General features: G+C 40.7%; 1 protein-coding gene across 5 annotated transcripts in view; it reads right to left on the minus strand.

Annotated features, from left to right (window-relative positions):
* Positions 1-21,684, minus strand: part of dcc (DCC netrin 1 receptor) — a 260,988-nt gene that overhangs the window by 238,218 nt on the left and 1,086 nt on the right. The window lies entirely within an intron of this gene.

Consider the following 21,684-nt stretch of genomic DNA (forward strand, 5'->3'; position numbering starts at 1 on the left):
GGGTGGAGCCTCCTGGGATGGTATACCTATTGGCAAGTAACCCCAGTTTTTTAGTACTATTCACTTAAAATTATATTTAGCTGCACTGTTACTTCCCCAAGTTGACATTTGTGTAATGATATACATATAATATACAATATGTACATGTAATAACGTCATCTGCATGTGAGGTTGTTTTACATAGACATAGGAAAATAAAGCTTCAAATTTGCTTCATAAACCACTTGTACTTTTGACGCCTCTTAATGGCATTGTTGGTTTAAATAAAGAGTTTAAGAAATGGCAAGTTAATATATGTACTTTAAGTCCAGTGTTGAACAGAGAGTGCCCTCTAGGGGAGTGAAAAATTACAATGGTTCAAGAAGCAAATTTGAAGCTTCATTTCTCATCACTAGTTTCCACATGTTCTATGGATGTAAAAAGAGTCCTTTCAGATATGTGTCGGTTGGACGTTTGAATAGTCAAGAAAAATGTTGACTGAGAAAAGAACCAACAGTCAATCTAAAAAATGATGAACAAACACAACAATACAACTATAGTTTTTAGTTTACTCCAAATTATCCAACCACATTTAGATTTACATGAATGCTTAGAGGCACAACGGCAAGCTATATGTCTCGTCTTGAACTAGTGAATAGCGACATGTGTTCTCCATTAGAATGGCTGAAGTCAACCCAACGGGGCCTGCAGATGAGGGGGAAGGGACCATTTGTAAGTGTGTGTTTACATAAATCATTGCTGTCTCGTGAAAATATATCTTTTTTTGTTTGTGGGGATACTTTCACCTAAAGGTATATAATCAAAACAGGAGTTGCATCATGAAGATAGGTTTTCATCTGACAAGAGATACTAAGTGTGTATGAGTCCCCGTTCAGTAATGTGTGCGTGAAATACCAAGAAAGAGCAAGATTGTGTGTGCTGCATGCAGAACGCATCACTAATCTTTATAAGTGGCTATAAATCCCAACTGCTCTGCTGGGCGTTCATGGTGGGGGAGTAAGCTGTGTGGATGGGGGGGCTGGTGAAGTCCTGCTCTCTTGCATGACGCCACAGCTTGCAAAATTAATATTTATGAGGTGAAACCGCTGCAGTTGTTGAGATTCATCTCATCAGGTAGCCATGCTGCACAAGAGGTGAACGTTTAAGCACTGAAGGTTTCTGGATTCCAGCCAAACACGGTGGACTATGCATCATTCCCTGACCTCAGAGATGGAGCATTCTGTTTTCAGCTCACCTTTATTTGTGTGGCTAAGCCTCAATACCCTCTGATCGCAAGCAGCTGTGGCAGAATAGATATGTTATGAATTCATCCAATGCAGCATACCAGGGCTTCTTCGGATACCAGTTACTGAATTTACGGGTTTTTCATCTTCTTTGCTTTGACTTGTGAGCACAGTAGTGAAGTACAAGTGCGTAATGGTGGCAGTCAACTCAACACATTTCAAAATTACTACATACATTCACTTATAGTAGTGCCGTACTGATGAGCTGAGAGGAGTCGGTGTTATGAATCTCACTGCTTCAAATTTGCTTCATGGAACTTCATGTTTTTTTGACTCCTCAAGATGTCACTATTGGTTTAAATGTAGGGGGTTAAAAAAGGGCAAGTCAGTATACTTTTTGCCCAATGTTAATCAGAGAGTGTCCTCTATAGCAGAGGTCCCCAACTACCGGGCCACGGACCGGTACCAGTCCGTGGGTCATTTGGTACCGGGCCACACAGAATAAAAAAAATTCATCGACGATCAATTAATTCGAGTCAAGACACTCGTCCCGGTCACGTAACATGCTTCCCCAGTCAAGCCCTCAAAGCTACGGAGCAGATACTTAATAGTGAGTTTTATTTTTATGCAGTTTTTATTATAAATGTATTATTAATTTATATATTTATATAAAGGCCGGTCCGTGAAAATATTGTCTGACATGTAACTGGTCCGTGGTGCAAAAAAGGTTGGGAACCGCTGCAAGGAGGGATAACTGGCATTGAAATGATGAAATATGACCAAATATATCAGTTATAATATATAAATATATTATTTGAATTCTGTTTAATTATGCAGTTACTGTATATTTTTATAAAGTACAGATTTAATTACTGTATATTCAAATCTTTTTTGGAAAAATGAATCCAAACGTCATAGTATGTGATAGCAAAAAGATGTTTCTTCCATTTGGCTTCAAGCGTTTGCATAAATGTGAAAGCTGCCAACAGTTGGTGTTCCCACTTTACACCAAGAGAGCTGTGCTACATTCTGATTCTTGTGTCACTGTTTTGTTTTTTGTTCGTAGTTCCCACTGAAAAAGTTTCAGGCGAGGCATTTTCAGTCCACCAAACTGATTTGATCATTTGCACATCATAAACGGTGTTGCTGAGTCAGCTCGGTAGTTAGAAGGTGCTTTCTAAAGTTATTTCTACTATTTATTATTATTGCTGATGTAGCGATGTGAGCTGCCTTACTCACTGCACCACTTTATCTGATTGTTGCAGTGTCATACATTTGATTCCAGAAGCCTGAATCCCAATCAAAAGAATAAAAACATGGGAAAACTTCAAATGTACTCGGGCAATAAAGTACTCTACCACTGAGGAACTGGTAAGTAATTTCTAACTTATCATTATTCCAATTGAAGTAAATTATCAAATAGAAACAAAGTGTAAAAGAAGAATTTGCAACTTCGGATATACTGTATATTGCAGTACCAGCTATGATGAAAAATACAAAAATAATTAAATTTCAATTAACGACATCAACCACGAAAAAAAGCAAATAGTTTATACTAGCTCCCCCATTCGTCACCAACTGCCCGGATTATTTTGACAGCTCATGGTTTTCTTTCTGTCAGTGACATGATTGATGAGACACCGACTCCAAGGTAGTCAGACATAAAAATATGGCCTTACTGTTACTTGTGTATTAAGTGCTTTTCATTGCCAGATGACCTCATATATATATATATATATATATATATATATATATATATATATATATATATATATATATATATATATATATATATATAAAATGAGGGTATCTGTACTTTCCAGGCTCAACCGTGTACACTCACATATATGGCAAAAAGTATTAATTAATAATACATTGGACAGCCTGTTGAACGTCAGCATATGCAGTACATGTGTTATAAAACATGTATATCAGTAATGTAAAGCGACAGCAATGGGCATGCACAAAACGCCTGCATCAGATAATGAGTGTGTCATCGCTGGAAGCAATTGGTGCGCACTGCCTCTCACAGCCTTCAAACCTTCTCACCTACCCTGACCACATTAATCTGATAGCTACTATTTTGATGAATAAGTTTTGTTTTTATACAGTACAATACAAAACAGTGCCCCTCCATTCCCTTTTAGTCACTTTTAAGTGACTTTAAGACCAACATTTATCAAAGTCGTTCACTTGTAGGCAGACAAAAACTTTATGTGAAATGAACAATAGCAGCCCATTGAGCCATTTTGCGACCAGATATCGACTTAACTCAGAGAAGGGTTGTTAGACCAACTGATTTAAAAGAGGGTGAGGACTCAACTGTCACATAAAAAAAAAAATGTATTCCCGCTAAATAACCTAAGTTTTAAATCAATGTACCGCTAATCTGATTACTCTTTTTTTCTGTAACTGTAATGGATTGCTGTTTAAAATGGGCAATTAGTCCCCAAGGCTGCCTAGCAGCAATTGCAAAAACTCTAAGCTAATTGTTATATCAGCAACGTTTCATCTTGTGTGCTTTACCATGTTTTTCTAGTACACTACTTTCCTATTGAGCATCATTTTGTTGCATCCTAAATTCATTTTGTGTTCCATGTAGTGGTAAAAATCAATTTCTTATGATGACCCTACTTGCATAATGTGAATCTCTCACCTCGTCCGTTTCAACATTGCGGCAGTACAACTACAAGTAGCAAATTTAGTGTAGCTTAGTGTCGCGAAGCAAGAATATTGTTCCTTATTAATACAAATACTTGTGTATGAGGAAAGAGTATGATGCATTGAATCTACTCCAACAAGTACCATTTTTCCAAAAGGTTAACTCAATTAAATGTAATGAGGAAAATGTGGTGTGTTGCTTTACTACCCTCCTCTGAAGGTGAATGAAGTTCACTTAACATACACAGGATGAAAATGTGATCGTCTTTCTTAACTGTCTCTACCATGCTGGAGAAAAAGATTTAGACGATTCAACTTTCGTTCAAGCCAGAAAAAAATATTTATATAGTCCTCTATTTTAGAAAAATCTCAAAGGGCTTCACATAGCCCACATTTGACAAATATTAAATATGTCCCTTGAGCTTAATCCCCAGGAGGGCAAAGAACGACTAAAAAATAATAATTTAAAAAAAAAAACATCAGGGGGGAAAGAATGAGAAACATTCGGAAGGGGCTGCGAGCTGATGAGGGAATCCCCCTTCCAGGATGACAAGGCCGTAAGATTATTTAGATTCTTTATTTGTATTCTTGTACACAAAAATGTGAATGATGTGTTTCATACTAACTTTCTCTGGAGAAAATCTCATGTAGAAGACATCACTTCAGCCGGGAAGAATATGAGGACAAATAATTCATAAAAAAGCCTCCAGAGGTACTAATGAGAGAGAATTAAAGGTGTGGGTAGCTTTAGCGCTTCTCCAGCAGGCAATGCAGGTTTTCCACCATGAATAATGGATGAGTGTCAGAGCCAAGTCGCTGATGTTAAATATAGACGGCCGAGAGCACAAACATAAATGAAACGTTAATACTAAGAGTTTAGCAAAATTATCTTTCTGGAAATTACTCACAAGCAGTTGTTATTGTGGCCTCCCCCCATTCATTCAGGCACAAAAAAAGACAAATAAGATGATTAATTAAAATATATTTGGCTCCAAATGTTACCTGTTTTATTGATTGTATGCTTTTGTTTTAAATTACAGATTATTTCATCTGAGAGAATTACAATTTCAGTTAGATAAGTTTTGGAAACCTTATTGTGGACCAAAACGCTGAATATGGAAGCTCAAATGAAAGGCAAGATTTTTTGATTATTCAGCATAACTGCAGACCTTTGTATGGGGTTACTTTTTCAATGCAGGTACTTGTACAGACACCAGAATGAATGATGTAATATTTTTTAAGGGAAAAATTCTCACGTCTCGTCCCCAACTGCTCCACTATGTGTCTGTTGTCTTGGTTTCTGTCTGTGTGCTCGCCCCTCCCCTCCTGTGTGCCCATGATCAGTGTGATTATTCCCACCTGCCTCTCGTTACCTGTCGTGTATATAAATCCTGTCTGCCCCTCACTCCCTGTCGGATCATTGGTTGTGGTCGTTCGGTGGTGGAATTATGTTAGGTGTTCATGTCATGATGTCTTTTTGGTTCCTGTTCCTGTCATTGGTAATGTCACCCTGTCTTTTTGTTTCACGTCTTTTTGGTTAGTCTCGTTGTTAGGTTTTGTTAAGTCATGTCAGTTGCCGAGTCTGTTAGTTTGCCTTTTTTGAGTTCACCAATAAACCCTGGTCCAAGCTGCACTTGGTCGTCCTGCTCCATGCTCCACCCGACCGTGACAGAATGATCCGACCACCAAAACGACCAGCGCTTGGACCCCCCTCCACCACCAGCTCCCGCTGCGACGCACGATCCACGTCTGAGCAGGTTCCAGCGCCATGGGCTCCACAGCTGCCGTCTAACTTGCTCCTGCGACACCGGACCCGCGGCCGCCACCAGACTTCGCTCCAGCGACGCCGGACCCGCGGCCGCCAGGAGACTCACGGCCACCATCGGGCCTCACCCCGGCGTCACTGGACCCACGGCCGTCGTCGGACTTCTTGCCAGCAACGCCGGACCCGCGGTTGTCGCCGGACTTTGAGCCAGCTGCACCTGGCTCCACTCCCACTGCTGCGGCGCGTGATGGCTCCTGCCGCTACGCACAGCCACGCCTTCTGAAATGCCGCCGATCGCGGTACGGACTGTCAGAGTTGCCGCCGATCGAGGTACAGACTTCCAGAGTCACCGCCAATTGCTGTACGGACTTCCAGAGTCGCCATCCGAATGCATTCTATGTTTGGGTTGCCGCCCGAGTGCGGTTCATGTTTGTGTTGACGCAGATTGCGGTTCATGTTAGGGTTGCCGCCCGAGTGCGGTTCAGGTTAGGATTGCCGCCCGAGTGCGGTTCAGGTTATGGTTGCCGCCCGAGTGCGGTTCAGGTTAGGGTTGCCGCCCGAGTGCGGTTCAGGTTAGGGTTGCCGCCCGAGTGCGGTTCAGGTTAGGGTTGCCGCCCGAGTGCGGTTCAGGTTAGGGTTGCCGCCCGAGTGCGGTTCTGTTCCCCAAGTCGCCGCCCGAGCGCGGTTCTGTTCCCCAAGTCGCCGCCCGAGCGCGGTTCGGTTGCCCAAGTCGCCGCCCGAGCGCGGTTCGGTCCCCCGACTCGCCGCCCGAGCGCGGTTCGGTCCCCCGAGTCGCCGCCCGAGCGCGGTTCTGTCCCCCGAGTCGCCGCCCGAGCGCGGTTCTGTCCCCCGAGTCGCCGCTCGAGCGCGGTTCGGTTCCCCTAGTCGCCGCCCAAGTGCGGTTCGGTTCCCCTAGTTTTTTTTTTGGGGACGTCGGGAGCCGTCCCTTGTGGGGGGGGTTCTGTCACGTCTCATCCCCAACTGCTCGACTATGTGTCTGTTGTCTTGGTTTCTGTCTGTGTGCTCGCCCCTCCCCTCCTGTGTGCCCATGATCAGTGTGATTATTCCCACCTGCCTCTCGTTACCTGTCGTGTATATAAGTCCTGTCTGCCCCTCACTCCCTGTCGGATCATTGGTTGTGGTCGTTCGGTGGTGGAATTATGTTAGGTGTTCATGTCATGATGTCTTTTTGGTTCCTGTTCCTGTCATTGGTAATGTCACCCTGTCTTTTTGTTTCACGTCTTTTTGGTTAGTCTCGTTGTTAGGTTTTGTTAAGTCATGTCAGTTGCCGAGTCTGTTAGTTTGCCTTTTTTGAGTTCACCAATAAACCCTGGTCCAAGCTGCACTTGGTTGTCCTGCTCCATGCTCCACCCGACCGTGACAAAAATGTATTGGTTGGTGACAAATAGTATGATAATTACCGTATTTTCCGCACCATAAGGCACTTCGGGTTAAAAGGCGCAAACTCAATTGCGGGGTCTATTTTTTATTTAATCCACACATAGGGCGCACCGCATTATAGTGCCCATGCATGCCATGATTTATGGTAAACAAAAGAACGTCACTGGAGCAAGACAGTGAGTTCGGTTGTACTTTATTCTACTGTTTAACCATGGACTCAACTGTACTCAAATTATTGTTAATTATTATTATTCATACGCAAATCCGTCCAAGTCCTCATCTTCTGTATCCAAATTAAACAGTTGCGCAAGTTCATGCCAAGTTTCCTCTCGTCATTGTCTTCTTTGTCACATTGCTCTTCTGGCTTTCCAGACAGCTATAAATGTGCCTCATAAGCATGTCTAATTGTCTATGCCATTTTAGAGAGTCCTAATGCTGTTTTTTTTTTTTTTTTTGCGCAAATGATAGTGTTTATTTATCAATAGCAGTGGAGGTACGTACGTGATTGATTTACCGCCCTGATCTACGTAAAATGTAATGTCGTCTGATTGGTTCATCAGGTCTTCATATTACGGCGGTATATTACGGAAGACAGATTTTGGAATTTGATCCACAAAAAAGGCCCACCTTATTAAAAGGCGCACCTTCTTTTTTTGAGAAAATAAAGGCTTTTAAGTGCACCTTATGGTGTGGAAAATACAGTACTGTTTGTTAATCTTCGGTAAGTATTTGAGCACCTTCCCTTTGGATTTCACAGACTGAGCGTTTGGCTTTGGAGCAGTTGCCAGTTTGTCGTGTTTAGTTAAGTGTGTATACACATTGAGAACTACATTAAGTCGTGTTTTTGATGTAATTCCTTGTTTAAAAAAACAAGAGGATTCAAGTTTTTCTTCGTGAGTTTGAAGGGTGAAGGTTGCAGCTGTGGCAAAAGTGGGGAAATGCTGTTATTTTGAGGCTATATTCCTGATACGTGGGCTGAATTGTTGAGCAGAGGTTTTTTAGCAGCAAAATAAAAATAAAAAAAATAAATTACTGGTTGAGTGAGTACATGACAGATGTTTAAAAATGTAAAAGTAAAATGCCACCAATTAGGGGCAATCTGGATGCACCAAAGTTTTACTACTTTAACTACATTTTTTTGCAGTTCAAACAACTTTCGAACATTTAAAGTTAAAGTCACAATGATCATCGTCACACACACATCTGGGTGTGGTGAAATTTGTCCTCTGCATTTAACCCATCCCCATGTGATTTTGATCCATCCCCTGGGGGAGAGGGGAGCAGTGAGCAGCAGCGGTGCCGCGCTCGGGAATCATTTTGGTGATCTAACCCCCCAATTCCAACCCTTAATGCTGAGTGCCAAGCAGGGAGGCAATGGGTCCCATTTTTATAGTCTTTGGTATGACCCGGCCGGGGTTTGAACCCACAACCTTCCAGTCTCAAGGCGGACACTCTACTACTAGGCCACTGAGCTGGTGGCTGATTTGAACCGTTATATCTGGCATGGGTATATTAGTGCACCGCAGCAGACCTGAATTGGATATTCTCCTCTTGAGTTGATCTCTGCTGCATCATTTGTCAGGAGACCTCATTTCAGGCAGAATCAAAGGAGTTAACTCTGTGACTGTGTTTTGACTGTTCCTTTGGCTTTTTTTTTTTTTTTTTTTTTTTTTTTTTTTTTTTTTTGAGTCTTTTTGTGATATTTTTTTTCTGAAACCTTGGCATGGAAGGAGAAAAGGAATGTGAGAGCAGAAGAAGCGTTCCCATTCCCGTTGACTTGATAGCAGTGTGTCTCAGGCAGAATTGCGATAGAACACCCTTAGCCTGGTAGAAAATTAAATGTTTGAAGACGTGCATGCATTACCCCTAATCTTTAAGGGAGCATTGTGTTTTGTACACTGTGCTTTTAACATGATAACCAGAGATGGGCATTTCCTCCCAGTCTGTCTTGCAATCCACTCAAAAGGTACACCCAACTGGTTATGAAAGCTGATTTTGTTGTTGTATGTCACAAGACCACAAGGCTAAGTAAGGTTAAGATCAAAATTCCGGTTTTTGAAACATTCGCAAGAAACCATGCCTAAACGACAGTGCCTGAACGACGTGCTTTTAAATACTCCCATTGAAACTGTGACCAAAAATGACGTCATGACATAAATCCTTTCCTTTTATTTATGATTGGAATAACGATTGACCATCATGACAAAATCAATGACGAAACCGCTTTTAAAATGAGGGGACAGAAAGACGGATAATTGTATTATGAATAAGGCCGGAGTGACAAAGACGGAAGGGTGCCAAGGTTGAGATCGAAGGAAGGATTGGCAAAACTTTGACGTATACTATGTTCACTGTAAATTACATTTAGGCTTAAAAAAACAACACACACCTATCAGTTTGTATGATTTGTCTTACTCTTTTTGCTATTTTGTGCAGCCAAAACCACCTGGAGCTGAACCCGCTCAAGACCGTGGAGATGACAGTGGTCTTCAGGCGAGACCCTTCACCACTTTCACCCCTCTCTATCCGCAGTAATACTATTCTCTCCACAGACATCTTCAAGTTCCTAGGAACCACAATCTCCCGGGACCTGAAATGGACCGGCCACATAGACTCTGTCCGGAAGAAGGCCCAGCAGAAGCTGTACTTCCTGAGACAGCTCAAGAAGTTCAACCTGCCGCAGAAGCTGCTGAAGACCTTCTACACTGCCATCATCCAGTCTGTCCTCTGCACCTCCATCACTGTCTGGTTTGGATCGGCCTCTAAATAAGACAAGCACAAACTGCAACGGACAATCAGGACTGCAGAAAAGATAATTGGAATCAACCTCCCATCTATCCAAGACTTGTACCTGTCCAGGACCAGGAAACGTGCAAGTAACATCTCTACAGACCCTTCTCACCCAGGTTGCAGTCTGTTTGAAGTACTCCCCTCCGGACAGCGTTATAGAGCTCTGTACGCCAAAACTAGCAGACACAGAGACGGCTTCTTCCCCCAGGCTGTTGCTCTGATGAACTTATACCACTCTTAGAGTCTCAGAGTCATTACTGTGCGATAACATCCTGTTCTCCACACCTTTTTTGAATTGTCTACACTGTTTGTACTATGTGTCCTCTCTGCATCAATTGCAGCCTGGTCATCCTAGAAGAGGGACCCTCCCATCTGTGGTCTCTTCTCAAGGTTTCTCATTTCCCCTAGCTGGAGTTTTGAGTTTTTCCTTGCCCTCTTGGGAGTTTAAGATCAGGGGATGTTTGAGAATATTTGCCATTTTTCACATGTCCTGAGTGTTTGTTGTTAGTCACCGAAATGTTGAACAGAGGCTGTGATTTACCGAAGTCAAATTCCTTGTTTGGCACGCTCAAACATGGCGAATAAAAACTCTTAAATATTGAATCTTTAATTGATCTGTAGTGTCTGCCTGATGGCAACAGTTCGAAAAGGGAGTGGCCAGGGTGGGAAGTGTCCTTCAGAATGTTCTGTGTTTTTTTGAGACAGCGGGTTCTGTGTAGGTCTTCCAGTTTGGGGAGAGGGCAGCCAACGATCTTCTGCGCTGTGTTGATGACCCCTTGGAGCTTTTACACAATTAAAAGTGTAGTTGAAGATGGATACTCAGAAGTTTGGTACTTTGTCAGTGGTTGTTACATGCGACTGACAACAGATAGCACTTGGGGAAGGTGTCATCCTGTCTAAAGGGTAATGTGCACACTGTTGCCTTGCGTGTTATCCATATGCACAGGTGGGATTATCGGATGGAGAGGACGTGCACAATGTCAGCTCAGCAAAGTTCACATGAATGTTCTAACGTTCTTTTCTCAGCTACAGTGTCTTACTCAGTCATTGTTTTAGTGTAGTTAAGAGGACGCACAAATAAGTCAAATCACCCCAAACTGGCAAAGAAATTATCATCACCAGTCAAGAGTTACTGAGAGTGCATGATGATTAGTAGAGCTGTCAAAATTCATCAATTATTCCACAAGTAATCAATTACCAAATCAACAACTAGTTTAATAATCGGGTAATTGTTTACGGCCATTTTTTTTTTACATTATAATTGTCAAAATCCTCTTTTGTCACCCTCTCAACACTAATTATTCAAAGATTACGTCTTACATTACTTTAGAAAACAATAATCGCACCAGTAACTGAATCAGTTTGGTGAGTACAACATTAATCGGAAGATTAGAAATCAAATTCCTTGTTTGGCACGCTCAAACATGGCGAATAAAAACTCTTGAATCTTGAATCGATACGTTGACTACTGACTAATGAAGGAAGCTGTGCTGCGTTCATAAGCACACGCACTCAAATTAAATGACAGTCTGTCTACCAGCAGAGTGAGGTACTGAATTAAACTCAGCTGATCATCAGCTACTATGTCATTTTCACTTTACCATATTATTAATCTCTCGCTTCTGGTGCTGATTACATACACGGTCTTTTTCATTTGGCCCAGCAATCAACCTCCCAGACCTCAGTGGCACATACGTCATTTGTTACAGCAGCAGCATACTGTGGGCCCTGAGCACCAGCTCACACGGTGCATAAAGACTTTAAAATCTTTCTCTCCAAGCCACACATCAACTGTGTCCATGGATAGCTGGCTGGGAATGGAAATATGCATCTGTAAGTTTTAAAAGCCTGCAGTGTCTCCAATGGCTCATCCTTGACTTTATTATTCACGCTGGCCCTTAATGAAAATGTTTTACAGCATAGGACTTTTAGCTTTAAAATGATTCTTGATTAAATTTTACTCCTGATGCTTCACAGTTTGATATTTTTGTAGCAGTGTCTGCATTTGTCTGAGTTCAGAGGACACCCTTAATTAAGTATTCCTGCACGCTAAATTGGAATTATTACAGCTCTTTTCTGTTCCGAAATTAAAAGGAGACACAAAATGCATTAGGTGCATTAAGTAATGTTCAGAGTTTTCTTGAAGGTCTAAAAAAAAAAAAAAAAAAAAAAAAAAACAGTCAGCAAAGAGTAACAACCGCAAATGGAATATTTAGTGTTTAAGCAGCTAAAGTGTCCTATAGAAAGCCTCGGGAAAAAGATAAAAATTGTAATTGCATTCTTTTGTCTTTTATTTAAACATCAGTCACTTTCAGTCAATTTGCAGGAGTTTGTTTAAATACATCTGATATATGAATAACTCATATTCAAAAACTTTACAAAATATTTTTAGAAACATTTATATAATATATAAAACAAATATTACAAAAACGTTTTCAAAATTATTTCACACAATAATAAAACTACCTCATCCCTTCTAATGTAATGACTGTGACACTTTGCCTCCAAAGTAGTCTTTTTATCTTTAAAGTGATTAAAACAGAGTACCCCAATATACTGTCTATATTGTGTTTCGAGTCGCAAGTACAGGCTGTAATGGGTCCCATGAATACATTAATTTCATTGCACTCTAATTTAAAATGTGATCTGAAAAACACGATTTCTTGAACCTGTATTGGAAAAATCATGAACGAATATTTTTAGAATCACTTATTCTATCAATTATTACATTGAATAATAATAATTTTGCATAAAAGTGTATTACAAGACCTTTATACCCATTTACTCTTTTTTTTTGTATTGTTTGGATAATAGAAAAAATAACAATTAGAGAATATTACGCTAAAATGATTAATGTTGTACTCACCAAACTGATTCAGTTACTGGTGCGATTATTGTTTTCTAAAGTAATGTAAGACGTAATCTTTGAATAATTAGTGTTGAGAGGGTGACAAAAGAGGATTTTGACAATTATAATGTAAAAAAAAAAATGGCCGTAAACAATTACCCGATTATTAAACTAGTTTGGTAATTGATTACTTGTGGAATAATTGATCAATTTTGACAGCTCTACTAATCATCATGCACTCTCAGTAACTCTTGACTGGTGATGATAATTTCTTTGCCAGTTTAGAGTGATTTGACTTATTTGTGCATCCTCTTAACTACACTAAAACAATGACTGAGTAAGACACTGTAGCTGAGAAAAGAACGTTAGAACATTCATGTGAACTTTGCTGAGCTGACATTGTGCACGTCCTCTCCATCTGATAATCCCACCTGTGCATATGGATAGCACGCAAGGCAACAGTGCGCACATTACCCTTTAGACAGGATGACACCTTCCCCAAGTGCTATCTGTTGTCAGTCGCATGTAACAACCACTGACAAAGTACCAAACTTCTGAGTATCCATCTTCAACTACACTTTTAATTGTGCAAAAGCTCCAAGGGGTCATCAACACAGCACAGAAGATCGTTGGCTGCCCTCTCCCCACACTGGAAGACCTACACAGAACCTTCAAAAAAACACAGAACATTCTGAAGGACACTTCCCACCCTGGCCACTCCCTTTTCGAACTGTTGCCATCAGGCAGACACTACAGATCAATTAAAGATTCAAGATTCAAGAGTTTTTATTCGCCATGTTTGAGCGTGCCAAACAAGGAATTTGACTTCGGTAAATCACAGCCTCTGTTCAACATTTAGGTGACTAACATCAACACTCAGGACATGTGAAAAATGGCAAATATTCTCAAACATCCCCTGATCTTAAACTCCCAAGAGGGCAAGGAAAAACTCAAAACTCCAGCTAGGGGAAATGAGAAACCTTGAGTAGAGACCACAGATGGGAGGGTCCCTCTTCTAGTCTTTGTGTGATGCGGTACCTCCTGAGCACCCTTAGGAAGTAGAGTCTCTGCTGGGCCTTTTTTAGCAGCTCAGAGGTGTTCACGCTCCAGGTAAAGTCCCCCTCAATGTGGACTCCCAGGAAGCGGAAGGAGGACACCCTCTCCACACAGACCCCGTTGATGATAAGTGGTGGAATGTCCGTTTTTTTCCTCCTAAAGTCAACCAGTTCTAGGGTTTTAACCGTGTTAAGGAGCAGATTGTTCTCTCCGCACCACTCCGATAGCTGCACCACTTCGTCCCTGTAGGCAGACTCATCCCCCTTTGAGATGAGCCCCACCAAGGTGGTGTCCGCAAACTTCACAAGTGCAGGCACTTTTAATTCCGTTGGACATGTGACAATGACAATAAAGATCTATTCTATTCTATTCTATTCTACTACAACAACAATGAGTCATAAAGTTTACAAAGATAATGTTGCTTCTTTCATGCTTTAGGCACTGGTGTAAGAAGAACATTTAATAGTCAGTACAACATGTTATAGTCGAGTCAACGCATCTACCTCTGGGGTTTCTGCATCTAAAACACACCATAAAAGAAATCAAACTCCCACAAGATCTGGTTGTCTGAGGTTATTGTTTCAAGTCAAGGCGATTTAAGTTACTTTGCACGTGCAAACAACCAAATTGAATTTAGAGACCCTGTGGCATTCATTGTACGGGTAATTAACTTGGATTAATTTTCTATTTGCAGTATTAAAAACACAAAATAGGCCCAAGTGTCTGCCTTAGTCTTCATAGTAGGTGAAAAAAAATCGAATAATCAATTTGGTCTGAGCCTCCGACATGTTAAATAGGAACCTTTCTCTCTTTTTCCTGGTCTTTGATTTTTTTTTTTTTTTTTTTTTTTTTTTTTTTTTTTTGCTGTTGTGGCTCAGACCTACTCTGAGACACTAAATACGGTTGTAAAGATAATTACAAATTAAAACTTTAATCACCATTTGGGATTGCTAATGTCTTAAACATGCACATTAGAGGTAAATATGTACTATTCATAAGTTTACAATGTGTTTAAACTGTGTGGTTCAGCCATTTGGAGGGGTAATTCTTATTCATTTATTCCAGTGTTTCCCAACCACTGTGCCGCGGCACACTGGTGTGCCGTGAGAGACGTTCAGCTGTGCCGTGGGACTGTCCAATATTAATTACGGAGCGCATTGTAAACAGGATCGCCAAACCACTGGTCAGTTCGCGCAAGGCCTGGTCAGCCACTTGCTAATCGTGCATGTGTGGAGAATCGGAGAATCTTGAGATTTCATATTGTGTCGATATGATTGTATTGCATCGGCACATATTCAGTTTATGTGTGTGTTGCTGTGTGCTTTTGCTAACAGTGACAGACACTATGACGGTTGTGGTGCGTTTGTGGTCCAATGGAAATCAGAGAATGCAGTTCAACCGGAGAACCTGGATTGGTTATTTTTCACATACGTAAAATAAGCAGTCAAGTCGAGACTCCTCGACTGTGATAGCCACTCAGCTGCTGTCAGAACAGCAGAGCGTCTTTAAAAGTGACTTTGTTCTTATTGTTACAATATTTATAGACTTAGTCTAAAACAGTAAACAAAATCACGTTGATTCTTTTATTTTAATCACAATCACTTTAAATAGTTTATTTCTTACGCCGTCTAAAACCTTTTTAAAAAACTGTCACTTTTATTTAAAAAAAGGAATACAATTTAAAGAATATTTAGTATTTATTTCTATTAAATTATTCGACTCTCCATACATATATAGGAATAGGACTCTACGTGTTTCGTTGTAATATAACTGATTTTAATATAGGAGTTTAACAGATTTTTGTTGGCGGTGTGCCGCGAGATTTTTTCCAATGAAAAGGTGTGCCATGAATGAAAAAAGGTTGGGAAACACTGATTTATTCAGTAAAATCTGGGCATGTTTAGTTGAGAACAAATCTGATATAATGATTCCATGTTTCTTAGTAACAGTATTTTCTCATGATTACGTGATAAGCTTGAGGTTTATGAAAATTGTTGTGAAGTCTGCAGTGTTAAAATACACATCAGTAAAACATTACAAAGTCATGTAAATGGAGCATTCCAGGCCCCAGTTTTGTAACCAGTGCACGTTTAGTGCAAAGCTCAGTCTGTGTTTTCTTTTGGTATTTTCTTAAACTAGTAAAGCAGGTAAATGAGGGCGTATGCGCCGTTGTGGGTAGGAGCCAACCAAAACAGCTCCACTCATTCCCTTTACAATCCGTGCGGTTGAGGCGTAGATGATCCTTGACATTGGCTGAAGTAGAAACGTGTGAAAAGTGTGTTAATACACAAGATCTCCTCTTGCGGGTGATGTGGTTGACCACGCCAATTGGATACAACCTTGCAATCGTACATGCGGGACTCTGCCCTTGACACTCAAACCCACCCATCTATGGTTGTGCCATCTGGTGAAGCAGGCGCTATTAAAATGTATTTATTTATTAGTGATCAGTTGTTGAATGAATTCATTTCTACAATGATTCAGTATGTGTGTGTGTGTTTGTGTGTGTGTGTGTGTGTGTGTGTGTGTGTGTGTTGTGTGTGTGTGTGTGTGTGTGTGTGTGTGTGTGTGTGTGTGTGTGTGTGTGTGTGTGTGTGTGCGCGCGCGCGTGCGCGTGTGTGCGTGCGTGCGTGCGCGTGCGTGTTGTGTGTTAGGGTTAATTGTGAAGGTGACGCTAAAGATATGCTCTTTGCTCCGCTGAGTTCACAATCCTCTCGTCAAGTTTAATGATGAATTAGGAAGGCTAAGCTCACTGAACGTGCACTAAGAACAAATGCTGACCAAGGAGATACTTTGTCCAACTCCCACACTGGATTAAAAATATCCCTCAACTGAATGGTTATTTCTACTTTAGCATTTCCTCATGCAGAGGGACTGTTGATTCTGTTCAGCATGCAATTTAATTTTGCACGTTATTCAAGTAGAGGATGGAAGGATGTAGTACAAGTAAAAGACATCACAGCCAGAAGACTTACACTGACTACTTCACTGACCTGAAATAATCGAACTCGAGAAACAGTCGGCTTGCACAAGTAGTGTATACAACAAGAAGGACGGGCATTGGGCAGATGCATAAACATGAATTCGTACGTGTGCTCTACATACATAGTCATTTCCATGATAACATTTGTACAATCATCCCATCAGTCATTTTTGTGTGGAACACATACGTGCATGTGCTTTTTATTCTTCTTGTGTGTATGCCTTCAAGGGTGAATGGCAATAAAAGTGGATAGGTTTCATGCAAAAACTCCTGAGATGCGAAACAAGAGACTGCCTGTTTATTATTTGAGGTAAATTGAGGAGGATGGAGTTCTGCTTTGCACATCAGAGATGATCTGATTGTCCTCTTTCTGCTCCCAACACCACTGTGGTAGCAGACTGAAATTAATCTTTGCTTTGAAAACAGTTCTTCACTATTACACAAAACGTTAAGTGTACAGCTCATGAACCATTTCCCATCAAACTAGAAACACTGGGTTTGGTTTGTTTGGGTTTATTTGCTAAATGAAACAAAATGCTGGTAAAGTATCCGTCGCCCAAATAGTTTCATGACATTTTATTGGTGCTATTTTTCTAAATTTGCCGAGTCCTAAAATAGTCAACGAGGGACTGTTCAATTAAATGCAGGTCACCTTTCCCCCAACTAAAAATTCTGTTCATCTTGTTTGGAATGGTAAACCCTGATCTAGGTTTCATTTCCATCATGGTGTGAGTATGCTGGATGTGGTTGCTTTCGCATCACATAATTGCAGCGTGATGAATGAATTTAATGAATGACAATATTCAATATCAATTTTGGGATTTTTTTTTACAATGACAGTGATCTTTTATTTATTTATTTATTTATTTATTTATTTATTTATTTGTTTATTTGTTTATTTGTTCATTTGTTCATTTGTTTGTTTGTTTACAATATTGAACATTGATTTCCCAATTAAGCCTGTGGTATTTGACTTCAGACTTCCTCACAGATTATGTAAAGAAATGGACACAAGAGATATGTTCCGTATTTGCCGGTGTATAAGTCGACTCGGTGTATAAGTCGACCCCCTAAAATTCGACGTAAATTTACGATTTTATGATATATCCTTTGTATAAGTCGAGCTCAATTGTTGCATTATATTAAACTTCAAAATTCAATCAGAAATATGCGAAATTTATTGACGAAATGTGTTCAAATTCGCGAGTTTGTAGCGAGCGATTTATACGCCATTTTAAATATTATTTACTTCATGACCCTGTGATATTACGCGCCGAGAGAGACTAACAACAATGAACACTCTTAGAAACTGGTTTATTTTTAGTTAACAAACTACAAATTATAATTATAAAGTGATTGCCGGTACATAGAGTTCAAAATTCGTCTTCATCGTCGCTATTTCCGAAAAGCTCGTTCTATTCGTTTTTGTTTAGTTTGTCGTCATAAAGGGCATCTTCTTGGTCTTCTCTATCCTGAGAGCGTTTGGCGAATATTTTCTAAGTGCCAACGGCTCTTGCGCCATAAAGAGTCCGCCCCGGCTGGTTCCCCATGTCGGCCAGAACAAGTGAAAATTCGGCCTCTTCCCCTGGAAGTCTGGCCAAGTTTGGCGAATATTTTCTAAGTGCCAACGACTCAACCGCCGTAAAGTGTCCGCCTCGGCTGGTTCCCCATGTCGGCCACCACAAGTGAAAATTCGGCCTCTTCCCCTGGAAGTCTGGCCAAGTTTGGCAAATATTTTCAAAGTGCGAACGACTCAACTGCCGTAAAGTGTCCGCCTCGGCTGGTTCCCCGTGTCGGCCACCACAAGTGAAAATTCGGCCTCTTCCCCTGGAAGTCCGGCCAAGTTTGGCGAATATTTTCTAAGTGTCAACGACTCAACCGCCGTAAAGTGTCCGCCTCGGCTGGTTCCCCGTGTTGGCCACCACAAGTGAAAATTCGGCCTCTTCCCCTGGAAGTCCGGCCAAGTTTGGCGAATATTTTCTAAGTGCCAACGACTCAACCGCCGTAAAGTGTCCGCCTCGGCTGGTTCCTCCGGTCGGCCAGAACAAGTGAAAATTCGGCCTCTTCCCCTGGAAGTCCGGCCAAGTTTGGCGAATATTTTCTAAGTGCCAACGACATTCATTTAGACATGGCGATTGAATGTTTACGTACCGGTAGTTATTGTCGTTGCTTGACGCGCGATGACTCGCACATTCGCTCAATACCCAGTACTTCCCCCTAGCAGTCATCGTCGCTGCCTGGCTTTCGATGTCCGTTATTGAGGTGAGAATATTTGAAATTGTTGCTGAGGATGCGTGTTAATGCGACGAACGGTTTATTATTATTCAGTTTCTCGCTGTTTGATGAGCCTGACGGACGCACACCCACGCACAATGAGATGCATGAGAAACGGCCTTGGTTACCATCACATTTGAAGCGATGAATCCGAAGTTAAATTTTATGACTCGGTGTATAAGTCGAGGTCGATTTTTTTCGGTCGATTTTGGATCGAAAAAGGTCGACTAATACACCGGCAAATACGGTACTATGAATATTTCTCATGATTGTATGAAATAGACTCAGACTGACACTGAAACAAATCTATCCAATGAAGTTGAATTGTGCTTCCTTAAACAAATTTAAATGAAAAGCCGCCTAAATGATTGTTCCAAAAAAAATTTGATAAGCAAAATTGACATAATTTTGTAGGTCAAATTCCAAATAAATTGTAATAAATTGCAAATTGTAAGGCTAAATATGATTAAACAGGGTGAATCCAAAAGTCTATACAACCAGTCAAACTTCAATGATGAAGCTACAAGTAGCATTCAGAACAAAAACAAACAGCGCGCTTTGGGAACAAATGTACACAATACAAATGAGCACATGTGCAACTGATTGAGATGTGATTTGTTGACGCCCCTGATAAGGACTTGTTACTGGAAGCAAGGTGTGAATAGGAAATGAAATGCATGGGAATGGCTGTGGAGGATATATCATACATTAGTGAATATTCGTGCTGGGTTCATGACGGATCAAAAATTGACACTTAGACAGGCACCAGAATGATGGAATGCTCCACATGAAGAAACTGGAATAATTCCAATACCCCCATTTCCCCTTGTTGAGCTCTGTCTGTCGCCAATCAACATATTGAACCTTCAATTGATTTTGTTGCTGTGTCATCTTTGTATGACTGACATTCACCTTCCTCCCATGGCAACATGACAGGCCAAATATAATAGTGTGAATGTATGCATGAGACATTTGAGTATTTTGAAAGTAGAAAGGTGCCAGATGAACGCAGCCTGTTTATCATTCCTCCTCTGGTTACAGGTTCCTGAATGTACCCTGATAACCATGACAAATTTGCAGAGCATATAAAATCACAGAATACCAATGTAAACAAAGCATTGTGATGCGACTATGTATGCCTGTCCAGCCCTATAAATCATCGCAAACAGACACACAAGAATGTGCATGTCAGCAAGAGACATGAGCAATTCTTATCTTTACTGTATGTTTGCTAAATACAGTGGATCCCCGCTATTCTCGGGAGATGGGGGCTGAGCAAGGTCTCGAATAGCTTTGTGGTTTATCCTTGTGAACTGCCTGGGGAAAACTGACATGACCACGTTATGTGATCACCAAAGTAGCTTCCATACTGAAAAGCTATTTGACGTTTAAAACAACAGTTACAACCACACTAATGAGAAATGTAGTTAAAGTAGTAACACTGCTACTTGTAATTTTGCAAATCCCCAACACTGCATTTGAACACGTCTCTGGTGCGCAGCATGTGTGAGAACACATGAATGAGGGAGAATGTGCATCCAAGGATGTAGAGGCCATTCAGATAAGTGCAGGCAGGCTACATATGCAGCAGAGGATTTCACAGTCAAGCGGCAGAAGGAACATCACCCCAGGTACACACACACGTACACACACACTGACACAGACGAGTGGGGCAACAGGGTGTGAGTGGGGGGGCGCTACACTTTCCAACCACCAATTAGCTTATTCAAAGTGCTTGGACATAATTTATCGACAGTAGAAGACTCTCAAAGCTGCACTCTCATCCATTTGTTTAACACCCCATATTATTAGGAACAAGCACATACTGATTGATGAGTTTAATGTGCATAATCAAGAAAAATATAAACTAAATGCACTATGATTATTATAAGAACGGTACAAGATATTAACTTTTTCTGTAATTCGTAAAAAGGCTATAATTTTGGTGATTTGGTATCATGTCTAAATGCATGGATAGACACATAGTCAGTGTATTCACATTCAGTATTCATATTCAGTTATATTACTTAAAAGGTTACCTCGTAAACATATAAGTAGTAGTAATCGAGCTCTCCAGCCAACAATGGCTTAGGTGTGCTTGGGCAAGGCATCTAGCCTTATGTAACAATACTAAGCTTTATGTCACAATGTAAGTTTCATTTATTGACTGAAGGGGGTCTTAATAAATGGTTAAAAAAATCTAGCCTACTGAACTGCACCTTTCTTATTAAAATTAACCCTAAACCTGTCTTTTTCAAAAACGCTTGTGCAACTTATATTGAAAACTATCTAGAGTATTACTCCCTGCAACAGAAAAGAAAACGTTTCAAAGAGCCATTACAAAACAATAAGCATCATGTGCTTATCATAGAGATAATGTTTATAAATGTAGTGATTTTCAATGTTTCAAAAACAGAACTAAACCCACTAAGCCAGACTCAGCAAATGGGGGTATGATGACAGGTGGGGGTGACCAACAGAAAAAATAGCATGCAAGATGTGCAATACCATCCTGAAAACAGCACTTTAATTCATGGATAGGTCAATACGAATAAAGGAAACACACAAGGTTCCAAAAAGACAATTCTGGTGAAAGCTGTGTGAAGATTTGTGAAAATAATCCCGAATAAATTTCTAACATGCACTTAAATGTGATTAAACTCTTTGAAGACTAAAAATAGCC

Source organism: Syngnathus scovelli, chromosome 13 (assembly GCF_024217435.2).
Source record: "Syngnathus scovelli strain Florida chromosome 13, RoL_Ssco_1.2, whole genome shotgun sequence".
In the NCBI taxonomy this organism is placed as follows: domain Eukaryota; kingdom Metazoa; phylum Chordata; class Actinopteri; order Syngnathiformes; family Syngnathidae; genus Syngnathus; species Syngnathus scovelli.